Source organism: Nyctereutes procyonoides, unplaced genomic scaffold (genome assembly GCF_905146905.1).
Source record: "Nyctereutes procyonoides isolate TBG_1078 unplaced genomic scaffold, NYPRO_anot_genome, whole genome shotgun sequence".
NCBI lineage: Eukaryota > Metazoa > Chordata > Mammalia > Carnivora > Canidae > Nyctereutes > Nyctereutes procyonoides.
The window spans coordinates 13,033,476-13,046,665 of NW_026575151.1; the positions used below are offsets into that span (position 1 = coordinate 13,033,476).

Consider the following 13,190-nt stretch of genomic DNA (forward strand, 5'->3'; position numbering starts at 1 on the left):
AGAAGCAGGCTCTATGCAGGGAACCCGACAACGAGACTCGATCCCAGAACTCCAGGATCATGCCTTGGGCCGAAGGCAGACACTAAACCACTGAGCCACCCAGGGATTCCCAAAATTTTTTTAGGATTTCTTATCAAATTTTAGTAGTCCTTTGACTCAAATTTGTGACAGAAGTGTACAAGTATATAGCTTATATTTAGTTTGGTTATATCCTTATAATTTTCTTTATAATTGTTTCAATTGTTTCTCCTGCTTCTAAGCTTAAAAAGTCATTCCTCATCTATGTAGCCATTAGGAAAAAAATGAAGTAGATCTATGTATTAACATAAAAGGATGCCCAAGTTATACTGTGTTTTTTTTTAAGATTTTATTCATTTATTCATGAGAGACACAGTGAGACGGGCAGAGTCATAGGCAGAGGGAGAAGGCTTCCCCTGGCCAAACTGGGGACAATGTGAGCATCAAGATGAATGCTGATAATATTGAATTATAAAATAGGAATCCATGAGTTCAGGGTGATAGAAATAAAATAATTGGATAGCCCAGGTGGCTTAGTGGTTTAGTGCCACCTTCAGCCAGCATGATCCTGGAGACCAGGGATCAAGTCCCGCATCGGGCTCCCTGTGTAGAGCCTGCTTCTCCCTCTGCCTGTGTCTCTGCTTCTCTCTCTCTCTCTCTCTCTCTCTCTCTCTCTCTGTGTGTGTGTCTCATGAATAAATAAATACAATCTTAAAAAAATCATCAAAAAAATAGGAAAGAAGGAAAGGTCTTCATTATAGTAGAACTGCAACTGATAAATGTAGAAAGAATGATGGAATTAGAAAAGTCACAATTTGGCAGCCACCATAACAAAAATTGATTTAGCCAGGAATCATCAATGGATGCTAAAACTGGTGTGATCAAAGGATGATGAGAAATGGGATATGTACATAATCTCAAAGTAGGATCATACACAAGATACTTATTAATTACAAATAGTAACTGTACAATGGAGAATCCTGGGAGACTGCCTCAACCAGGTGATGAAAGCAAACATCATCATTATGGGACAGAAGGACATCAGTTGCCTCCTGATATGATGAGCTAGGAAAGTCAGAACAGTACGTCTCTGGTATTTTTGCCAAAAATACACAATCTAAATCTAAATCTAAGGGAACAAGAGGCTACCAAATTCAGGGGCATTCTTCAAAAGAATTGTCCTGCACCCTAAAAATATCTTTGTCGTAAAAGAAAGACTGAGAAACTACTCCAGACTCCAGAAGACTAAGGTTACATGGCAACTAAATAGCTTTGTAATCCTGAATTTTTTTAAAGATTTATTTATTTATTTTAGAGAGAGCATGAGCAGGAGGGGAAGGGAGAGGGAGAAAAATCTCAAATGGACTTTGTGTTGACCGCAGAGCCTGATGCAGGGCTCCATCTCCCGATGCTGAGATTGCTACTTGAGCCAAAGCCAAGAGTCGGATGCTTACCTGAATGTACCACTCAGGTGCCCCTGTAATCTTTAATTGTATCCTGGACCAGAGAACAGTTTTTTTTTCTTTTTCTATAAAGGTGGAAGTTGGACAATTGATGAATTTGAATGTCTGTAGATTATAGTATTGTATAAATGTTAATTTCCAATTTTGATAATTGTATTGTAGTTATATAAGAGAATGTCCTTGTCTTTTAAAGGGACATGATGTCAGAAAAAAAATTTAAACTAGAATCTGTTCATAGGTGGTCTTTTAAAGACAATGGCTATATGACAAACTACGCTTTATCTGACAGAGTAACTATAATAACCACTTACGGTTTTCTTCAGAACTCTTGGATTTGTTCATTCAGTAGCTACCATCGAATACCAATGTATCAAGCATAGTACTAGACATGGAACGAGGCAGAAACGATTGCAAAGTAGTGTCCTCAGGAAATTGACAGCCTATAGGAGGTGAGCAAAGATGCAAAGAGAGTGAGAGAGATGGAAGGAGAGAGACAACTAATGAGAATGATAAAACAAATGTAGTAAAAATTAACATTTGAGGAATATAAGTGAAAGGCATAAGGGAATTCATTTACTATTTTTGCAGTTTTTCAGGATCTGTGAAATAATTTCAAAATAAAAAGTTAAAAATATATTGTAAAAACTGCCAAGAAGAAAAAAAGAAATTAAGAGACTAGAGTTTAATAGACAATAGACTAGAGTTTAATAGACAACTTGCAATAGACTAGAGTTTAATAGACAACTTGCAAAACTTGTACCTTGTTAGGCCATGAAGAAAATTCTCAACAATTCCACAAAGCACAAAAATATACATGCCATACTCACAGACTAAAACAAGTAAAACTTAAAATTTAGAAATTAAAATTATTTAGATGTTCTCAATTACTTCTCTCTAAACAATAACTGAATCAAAGCAGTAAATGTGAACTATTGGCTATGGCCTAAACTATTAGCAAAGGAAAAATCTACAGTCCTAATTTTATTTATTTATTTGTTTGTTTATTTATTTATTTAAGATTTTATTTATTTATTCATGAGAGACAGAGAGAGAGAGAGAGAGAGAGAGAGAGGCAGAGACACAGGCAGAGGGAGAAGCAGGCTCCATGCAGGAAGCCCGATGTGGGACTCAATCCCGGGTCTCCAGGATCACGCCCTGGGCCAAAGGTGGCACTAAACCGCTGAGCCACTGGGGCTGCCCTACAGTCTTAAATTTATTATTATTCATCAAGAAAGAACAGAAACCTGTAAGTCATACACTGTTTTATAAGTTAGGGCAAAAACATCACCAATACAAGGTGCCCAGGAAAAAGACTGTTGTGCCATCTGTCTGCTCTTAAATGGTCACTCAGCCAGTTCATAGAGACATTTAGGGCAGTACTTTTATTGTGCCAGTACCAAATGCTGGATGGGAGAGGCAAATGAGATCTTCACTCGTGGAACTTACAGGGTATGTGTGTATACAAGCAGGAAAACATCAGATATTAAATAATAAATTCAAAAATTCAGTATTGTGAAGAAGTACATAGTGCTGTTTATCCCTAGTGCAGTATCACTTAACAGTACCCTCGGTGGTCATTGTTTCCCTACTGACTTTGTTTGAGTCTCTTTTTTACTACATCTCTATCCATCTTTTTCTATTTTTCTCTCTTTCCTCCTCTTGCTCTCTTTTCTCCCCCTCCCTCCCTCCTTCTCCCAATTCCCTAAAGACACTGTGTTTCATTTATTTTTGCCTCATCCTGAGCCTAGTGCTCTGCTTGATATATTGGCACTCAATGGTGGCTACTGAATGAATTAATTCCAGGAGTTTTAAAGAATCCTGTATGTTAATTAAGTGGACACTGCAAGGCAACTTGTAGATTGCCATTTAAACATACGTGTATGTGTGTGTGTGTATTATATTAGATTTTATTTATTTTAGAGAAAAAGAGATAGTGTGAGTGCAAGTGGGAAGAGGAGCAGAGGGAGAGAGAGAAAGAATCTCAAAGAGATTCCCTGCCAAGTGCAGAGCCTGACAGGAGGCTTGATGTCATGAGATCATGACCCATGAGCCAAAACCAAGAGTTGGACGCTCAACTGACTAAACCACCCAGGCACCCTGTAGATTACTATTTGACTTAAAACGAAATCTAGAAGAGAATCTAGGAACTGAAGAATATAAAGAGAACACAAAATAACCACAGGACACAGCTTGGACAAGCTAGTAGACTGTTTAAGCAGTATTTGGTTAATTGAAATTCTAAGAAAGATAGTTTGTGTAAGGGAATCATACTTAATTCACCTTTAGAATGCTTGAATGAGCTGTTTTGGTAGTAGTACTTAGAAAAATCAATAGGTGCAATTTACTTTGATTTTTCACAGACTTTTGCTTTTTTTTTTAAATTTCTTAAGATTTTATTTATTTATTCATGAGAGACACAGAGAGAGAGAGAGGCAGAGACACAGGCAGAGGGAGAAGCAGGCTCCATGCAGGGAGCCCGATGTGGGACTCGATCCCAGGGCTCCAGGATCACGTCCTGGGCTAAAGGCAGGTGCTAAACTGCCTGAGCCACCCGGGCTGCCCTGATTTTTCACAGACTTTTGATAAAGCTTCGCATCCTAGGATCTACCCTGGAACAGGAAATAGGCCTGAGGTGTCAAATGAAGAGTGAGTGTGTAAGAGAAAAAGTGGTAAGAAAAGAGGGAAGTAAATAAGGACTAGATTGAGTAGGCCTTGAAGGCCAGTTGGGACTTGAGATTTTGTTGTTGCTTTTGGAAGGTTTTGAAAATGTCATCTGGTCATAGCTATAAAGGATCTGGTTTCTGTGCCTGTGAGACTAGACTGTAGTAGGATAAGAATGGAAGCATCAAGACCAAGTGGTGGAAGGCTGTTGCAGTAGGCAATGGTGGCCTGGACTATGATAATAGTAGTAATAGTGATGAGAAATGTTTAATCCAGATTAAGTATTGAAGGCAGAGGGAATAGAAGTTACCAATGATTGTGTGGTGTGAGTTAAGGGTAATTTAAAAGTTTGTGGCTTGAGCCATTTAATGAATTCAATTCATACCGGTCTCTTTGCCTTACAGTCTATTAGGGGAGAGGATGTTTCATGGATCCTGTATTTGAAGAGCAGGGACATTAGGAGGCTACTATAGTTCTTCTGGAAAGATGAAAGGGGCCTGAACCTGGGCAGAGGCTTTAAGTGTAGAGAAGGCATTCCAAGGGCACATACTTGATATTTAGGAAGTAAAAATTACCACATAAGAAAACAGTTTAAAAGGCACCTGGGTGGCTCAGGGGTTGAGCATCTACCTTTGGCTCAGGGTGTGATCCTGGGTCCTGGGATTGAGTCCAGCATCGGGCTCCCTACGGGGAACCTACTTCTCCCTCAGCCTGTGTCCCTGCTTTCTCTCTGTGTGTCTCTCATGAATAAATGAAATATTTGAAAAAGGAAATGTTTATGGCTTTTTACTAAAATTGAAGATAGCCAAATCTTTTCCCCCCAGTAACTCACTTATTGGTATTTATCCTAGAGCAGGGGCTGCCTGAGGTCTGTTTTTGGATAGCCCTAAAGCTAAATGAAAACTGTTTCTTACTTTTTCGTTTTTGTTTTTTGAGGGAGAGCACAAGGAGGAGAGGGGCAAAGAGAGAATCTTTTTTTTTTTTTTCTTAAGATTTATTTGAGCGAGAGAGCTCACACTGAGTGGAGGGAGGGGCAGAGGGAAACAATCTCAAGCAGATTCCTAGCTGAGTGTGGAGCCCAAGGAAGGCCTTGATCTCACAACCCTGATTTCATGACCTGAACTGAAACCAGAAGTCAGATGTTCAACTGACTGAGCCACCCAGGTACCCCTGTTTCTTTACATTTTTAAAGGATTTTAAAAGGAGGTGGGTGGGATATGTAACAAAGAATTTGTGGCCTTCAAAACTTATAATATTCATTCTCTTGTCCTTTACAGTGTAAGTTTGCCAACCCATGCTGTAGGTCAGTTGGTTTTCCTGTTTTTTAAGATTTTTATTTTTAAGTAATCTCTACACCTAATGTGGGGCTTGAACTCAGAACCCTGATATCAAGAGTTGCATGCTCCACTGAACAAGCCAGTCAGCACCCCCAGTCAGTGATTAGGAGAACAGCAATAGCATTACCTGGGAACTTGTTAGAAATGTAAATTCTCAGGCCTCAACACAGACTTGATGAATCAGAACCCCTGGGAGTGGGGCTCAGCAATGTTTTAACAAGCATTCCAGGTGATTCTGAGGTAGGTTAATTTCTGAGAACCATAGCTCTAGAGAAACTTTTGTACTTTGTGTACCAGGATACGTTATCGGGAAGAATAACAGTGGTTGTGAATAAGAACCCCAAACTGGAAACAATCAAAATGTCGATCAGCAGTAAGAAGAGATAAATAAATCGTGGCTGTTAATTCAGTGAGAGTATTTTACAGCTTGGGGTGAAGGGCATGGAGTGTGATGACAGGCTGCTTGTGTTTGAATCTTAGCTCCCCCCAACAGTAGCTGTGTGACCTTGGCAAGTTATTTGATGTAAACTTCAGCTTCCTCATCTGTAAAATGGACATAAAATAGTAACTACTCTATAGGGTTAATGCCATGCTTAAAAAATTACATAAAGTAATTGGAAGAGTGCCTGGTACTGAAGTAATTAGACTTAAAAGGGCGATCTGCATGCATGCTTTAAAGGAAAAAAGCATGTCAAAGTTCATCTCATAAAAGTCATGGTCTGCTCAAATATTTTTCATGTAACAAAATGATTAAGCAAACAGGTAAAAATGTAGTTTTGGAGGTTCGGATGTTGGCAGTGCCTCTGTAAACCTTGGTTTTCATATGTGGAAAATACTTTAAAATTTCTCTTAGATGATGTCAAGCAAACTGATGAAACATCTATTCCCGCATTATGTTCAGTACATGGGCATGTAATAAATGTGTTCTTTCCTTTTCTAATTGCCCTTTCATTTCTTTCATCATTTTCTTAGCCCTTCTTTCCAAAAATCCCTCTGCTGGCTTGATATGCTTTTGAGAAACATTGCCAGCACTAAGGTGCAAAGTGGCTTTCTTGACTATAATATTTGGCTTTTTCCACGAATCAAGGTCACGAGTGTCAGTGTCTACTGTTTTCCCAGCTATGCCCTGGGGCCAGGTCTGGGCCTAGATCTAGGACAGGGCTTTAATCCTGGTATGTCCTGGGATTTCAGCCTTTTAGCGTCCTTAATATGTAAAACGTTTAGTATGTATTTAGCAACACCTAAATACAGAACAGGCACACAAAGAAATAGATCCCACCCCACCCCCCAACCCCGTGCAGGCCACATCGTATTTTCCTACATCCCAGGGCCTTCCACCTAGTAGGCTCCGTGACATATACTGCTTTGAGCTATCAGAGTGAATTTAACCTTCTCAGTGGAGTTTAAAACCTCCATTTCCCAAGATGGGTTAATAATGTGAGTTTGGGGTGCAAAGAGCTGAAACCACTAGCTGCTTACGGTCTAGAGCAGCAACCTGCAGACACCGAGTTCAAGAGAAAATGGCTAAATTCCTTCCCTTTTAACATTAATAATCCAAAGGGACCGGAAATATCGCTCTCCAAAAATGCCGCAAAAGACACAGCGCTGCAGCCAACCAGTTCCTGTTCGGACGCGATCTCGAACGGCGGCGAGGCCAGAGCCGTAGGACAGTAGAAACGCAGCCTCCTTGTGACGTCAAATCAGCGGACTCTCGCCGCGGCTTCAGGCCGGTTCCGGTTCCCCGGCTTTCTGGGCGCGAGCGTACGTGAGCGCGGCGGCGCTCTGCGCGTGCTCCGCAAGAAACGCGAGAAGGTTGGGCCCCACTCGCGAAGGAGATGCGTGATTGGCTGAAGCCGTGCCGGGGGGTTCCCCAGCCCTTTCGGCAGGGGTAAAACAATAAGAGGGGGCGGCGGCGGAGGGGGCGGGACGTCCGTGTTCCTAGTCGCTCGCTGCAGCGCCTGGCGCCTGTGAAGAGCTGTTTGTAGGGAAACGAGCTCGCGGCTCTCCGGCTTCCGAGGCTTGAGGTTTGTCGGAGGGAGGGGGCAGCGAGCGAGAAGAATCGCTGCAGCCGGCCCTCGGCGGCTCTCCTGGTGACCTCCGCGCGACGTACCCGCCGCCGCTGTCGCTTGGAGGTGTGTACGGGGGCCGGGGAGGGCGGTCGCTGTGGTGGTCGGGAGGGGACATTCCCGTCGCGCGCCTCGGCTCGAGGCAGCCGTCCTGGGAGTGAGCCCTGGTGTCGGAGGCGTCGCGGCGAAGAGAGACATTGTTCTTGCGGGCTCCCACGCTGCCGTGTGTGCGTGAAAGAAGCCGAGCCTTTCCTCTCAGGTGAGGGATGGAAGGCCGCGTGGGAGGGGGGGTGACCGGCGCGCGTCTGGTGGACGGACGTTCCGGAGGGCACAGGTGGGGCCCGGATTTGTCGGAGATGAGGTGGCGGCCTGGGAACGGGGACGCGCTGGTGGAGGCCAGTGCGGGGACGTGGAGGAGCAGGTTGCCGAAGGGGATGTTTCAGGGTGGGGAGCCGCACACCAGCCTTGTCTCTGAGTCGTCTTCGTGTCTGATTCCCGGTTCCGAGGGAGCAGGGAGGCCGTCGCCGCCCCGCCCGTGGGGGAGGGGAAAAGAGGCTCTGTCGGCGGAGGCAGAAGCGACGCAGATGCGAAAGTAGCGGCCTCCGGGCACCATTTCTGTGCGCGGAAACAGAAGCCGGGTGTGCAGGCAGCCGCAGCCTCGCTTACCCAGTACCCGGGGTTCCACGTTCTTTGACAGCCCCATCGGGTTTATGCCTAAAGTGTTCGGAAACCCGGGCCATGTAAGACGTACACCTACCTTCTTTCCGCTATTTTAGGCAGACAATCCTTTATTGACCTAGGGATAGCAAGGATGTTTGAGTGCTTTGGGAAACGGGTTTCTTCCTCTTCCCCCCACTTTTTTTTTGAGTGGGGAGTGGGAAAGATAGTCAATGAGAGGAACATAAGCTTCCCTAGATTGTGTTGATTTCTGTTAGTCGAATCTGATCGAATCTTATCTGCGTCTTTAAAAGCAGATTTTTAAAGATGGCTCTGTGCCGCTTTGGAGCGAATACAGATTTGCATCTACAGTTTTCCGCATAGATCAGTTTTTCCCCCAAGGCATACCTAACTGCTTGACAGATTTTTTTTTTTTTTCAAGGTAGGTGTCTTTGCTGCCTTTAAAAACAACAACAGCAAAACTCGTGCACTGAAGCTGGATTGATAGCAAAACTGACCTCTCCTGCAAGTTAAGATTTCAGTTTGGGTCAAAATATTGTTTTTAGATTCAAAGCTCCAAATACCGTTCTAGCCCTCCAAATGTTAGCATTACCTGTACCTGCATCCGTGAACCATCAGCTGCAGTAAGGGAGCCCCATAGGTTAGAGGGAAAGAAGAGGAGAATTCCTTCTCTAGTTCCATATTTGGCAGTTAATTTAGCCTTAGGCATGTGAACAAAGTTTCTAAGTAAACACTTGGCCCTGTTAGTATCCAGTGGTCCTTTTGATGTCCAAAATTCCTGGTCTTTATTAACAGATACACGGTATGATTAGTTTGAACTCCTTAGAACTGGGTTATGTGTAGTTTCTTTGGTGATATCACCTTCCTGTTTTCTTAAATTTGGGGGATTGGTCATGTGTATTCCTGTGTTATGATTTAATCTTTGGGGTTGGATTCTGAAAGGCTATCAAGGAATTGGGAGGATAAGAACTTCAATTGTATTATTAAGAGTCATTATGGTTCAAGTTTTTAAATATTTGGGTTGAAATATTAGTCAGTATTGAACAAGTCTTAAGAGTGAATCAGTATTTGTGGGGAGTTTAGGGATTAGAAGTAGAAGAAAGGGGAAGGAAAAAAGTCTTTAGATAATTTGGTAGCTTAATTTAGTGTTCATTAGTAGCTGACCAATTGATTCTTGAGTTTCAGTAATATTGGCACTGTTGGTAGCAGGAAATACTCATTATCCATATTTTACTTAGGAGAGATCAAAATGAAAATTTTGATATCAGTTGTTGAAAATCTGTGAATACTAATTGCATGTTTAGATTTTTTTTAAGGATTTATTTATTCATGAGAGACAGAGAGAGGCAGAGACATAGGCAGAGGGAGAAACAGGCTCCATGGAGGGAGCCCAATGAGGGACTCGATTCCAGATCCCAGGATCAGCCCTGAACCAAAAGCAGACGCTCAACCACTGAGCCACCCAGGTGCCCCTGTATATTTAGAGTCTTAACAGTTTTCTTATCCTGTGAAATTATTGCTACTGATTACCCAGTATCAGGATTGAATATTCCTTCTCTTAAGTTTCTTTAAGATTTCCCACATTTGGGAAACTCGGTGGCTCAGCGGTTGAGCCCGGGATCCAAATGGAGTCCCACATGGGGCTTCCCACTGGGAGCCTGCTTCTCCCTCTGCCTGTGTCTCTGCCTCTCTCTCTCTTTCTCTGTCTCTCATGAATAAATTTTAAAAATCTTAAAAAAAAAAAAAAAAAAAAAAAGGGCAGCCCAGGTGGCTCAGTGGTTTACGCCGCCTTTGGCCCGGAGTGTGATCCTGGACACCTGGGATCAAGTCCCACATCGGGCTCCCTGCATGGAGCCTGCTTCTCCCTCTGCCTGTGTCTGTAACTCTTTCTCTCTGTGTGTCTCTCATGAATAAATAAATAAAATCTTAAAAAAAAAAAAAGACGACTTCCCATCTTTTATGCTGAATTGATACAGAGGTGGGAAATGATCCCTTTTCTTTTTTTTTTTTTTTAAGATTTTATTTATTTATTCGTGAGAGACATAGAGAAAGAGAGGCAGAGACACAGGCAGAGAGAGAGGCATGCTCCATGCAGGGAGCCTGACGTGGGACTTGATCCCGAATCTCCATGATCATGCCCTGGGCTGAAGGTGGCGCTAAACTGCTGAGCTACCGGGCTGCCCAATAATCCTTTTTCAAGTCTGAGTTTGATAGGTACGAACATAAGGGTTGCTTCTGAATTTAAATTCAATAGAATTTGATTGACAGACATGACTTTTTTTTTAATTTTATTTATGTATTCATGAGAGACACAGAGACAGAGAGAGAGAGAGAGAGAGAGAGAGAGAGAGAGAGAGGCAGAATCAGGCAGAGGGAGAAGCAGGTTCCATGCAGGGAGCCCGATGTGGGACTGGATCCAGGGACTCCAGGATCATGCCCTGAGCCAAAGGCAGATGCTTAACCGCTCAGCCACCCAGACATCCCGACAGACATGACTTAATTACTCTCCATTGGTATACACTTGTTTAAGAGTTGCTAAGACAGATTGATTCTTCTCCCAGAACTCTGGACTGGCTTCAGAAGCAATAGAATCCATTTCTTGACTGCTGTTCATATCCTCAGTTTATTCATATCTTTTAATTTCTAGGTAGTTTTCCTTATTTTGGCACATCATTGTAGATAATTTGGGTTGACTCTTGGATTTTTTTGTATTATGTTACTGCCCTCTCGTTTTTCACTCCCTGACAGTATCAAACTAGCAGTTAGACTTCAAAAGGTTTTTATAATCTTGTACCTGTAGCTGTTCCTCTAAAGTGGCTGTTCTTAACCAGGTGTAATGAAAATAACACTAGAAACAGGAGACCTGATTTCATATCCTCTCTCTTAATTATGAGAGACCTTTTAAACTCTTTTACTTAGGCTCTCTAACCATCAGTTTCCTTTTCTCTGAATGAAGCTAAATATCCTATTTCAAAGAGACAAAGGAACATGTATGTTACTTCTTAAACTTTAAAGCGTAATACAAATATATGCTTTTATTTTCATGGCACAGGTAATGCTTGGTCACTTTAAGAGCTTATGAACTTCAAAATATGCCTCCTTAACTTTGGGGCCTGAGGAAAGAAAAGGCTTAATCCACAACTACCTTTCATTTGTTTCTACCTCTGGTACTTAGATTTTGTTTGTGATGCTTTCATTCAATGATCTGCTGCAGCAAATTAAAGGTTTCTGCTCTAATCTTTAAAAAAAAAAAAAAAAAAAGCTGCATTGCTGTTTTGATTGGTAAAGACCTCTGGAGTACCAGAAAGTTCCAGTTTTAATATGTGGTTAGGTGTTGAGACTGGGAATCCATGGCTCAATGAGAAAAGGCCTGGGCCTGACTACTGTGACCTCAGCTTTTTGAGTAAGGGGCTCTCGACGGGGAAAAGGAGTGAGTTCCAGTAGTAGAGATAAGCCATGTCCTAGTAAAGCCTTTGATAACATAATTTCTTTATGGGAAAGAACTACATCCTGTTACTACTAGAGATCTTATTTTTATAGAAATCAAGATATAGCCCATGTAACTTTACAGTGCTGAAAAAATATTTGTGTAGATTCTTAAAATTTTGTGATTTTCTTTTGGTTTCCTGTGGCTTTTTTTTTTTTTTTAATGACATAGTGTCTCAGCTTCTTAGCAGTTTTCATCTTGATTATTTTTTCCAAGCATTGAAATGGCCATCAAAATGTGACATGAAATTACATATCAGTAACTTGGAGTAAGTAAAAGTCCCATCAAGACCATCTCTTGACCCCGAACTACTTGACTAAAGATGCTGTTTGTTTGTTTTTAACTTAAGGTCTTTTTTTTTTTTTTAATTTATTTATTCATGAGAGATGGGGGCGGGGGGCAGAGACACAGGCAGAGGGAGAAGCAGGTTCCCTGCAAGGAGCTTGATGTGGGACTTGATCCTGGGATTCCATCCTGGGTCTCCAGGATCACGTCCTGAGCCACAGGCAGACGCTCAACCACTGAGCCACCCAGGGCTCCCAAAGATGCTGTGGTTATCACTCTTTATAAATTGTGGTGGTCAGGACACTCCTGGATCCTCAAAGAGTGAGTTTTTGATTGTGCATTTTGGTATATAGCCCCATGTTGTATCTTGTCTTTGTCATCTGCTCTGAGAACTATTTGCTATAGTAGATCTAAAAATTTAATTCCTTTATTATTCATTCTGTATGTAGCTTGTAGCATGGAGCCTGCTTCTCCCTCTGCCTGATTCTGCCTCTCTCTGTCTCTCTCTGTCTCTGTGTATGTATCTGCTCAATTTAAATTCCAGCATGGTGTTAGTCTGTTTTCCCCATCTCAGCCATCTCAATCCTATATTCCATTAATTGGTAATATTTAAGCTAACTTAAACTTTAACCATAATTGTTGGTAATGTAAGCATAATGTCACACAGATTGCCTTTGGGTTTTACTAGTAGTGATAAATGAATTCTCATACTTTTGGCCTTTATTCTAGAGTCATTTTTTTCTGAAGTTTATTTCTTTTTATTAATCTCTACATCTGTGTGGGCTCAAACTCACAACCCTCAGGTTAATAGTTGTGCTCTACTGACTGAGCTAGCCAGGCACCCCCAGAGCCATGTTTTATAACCAGTAACATATATTTGTTAGAAGGTTATCAGAAACGAAATGAAAAATTTAAAGTAGGATTTGATGTCATACTGGCGTTATTAAGAATTGGTATATAGCTTGTGTTTTTGTTTTTCTAGACCCAGAACCCATACTTCTTATTAGTGTTTTTTTTTATCATGTTTTTTTTCCCACAGATGGGGTTTGTAAATTATTCTACAATTTGATTATTACTTTTGTTGACAGTATTTCTTGTCCACATTTAGAACTTATTTTCCCCTATTTTTTTAAGATTTTATTTTTTTTATTTATTCATGAGAGACCCAGTTTGAGAGAGAGAGGCAGAGACACAG

At 41.8% G+C, this 13,190-nt stretch overlaps 1 protein-coding gene across 2 annotated transcripts in view; it reads left to right on the forward strand.

Moving 5' to 3' along the window:
• The first annotated feature begins 7,384 nt into the window (after window positions 1-7,384).
• Window positions 7,385-13,190, forward strand: part of G3BP2 (G3BP stress granule assembly factor 2) — a 33,627-nt gene continuing 27,821 nt past the window's right edge. Inside the window, exon 1 of one of the 2 annotated variants that reach the window (XM_055313025.1) lies at window positions 7,385-7,611. The gene's annotated coding sequence lies outside the window, so the exon portion shown is untranslated. The remainder of the gene's footprint in view (window positions 7,612-13,190) is intronic. The other variant, XM_055313026.1, reaches the window with a different exon arrangement.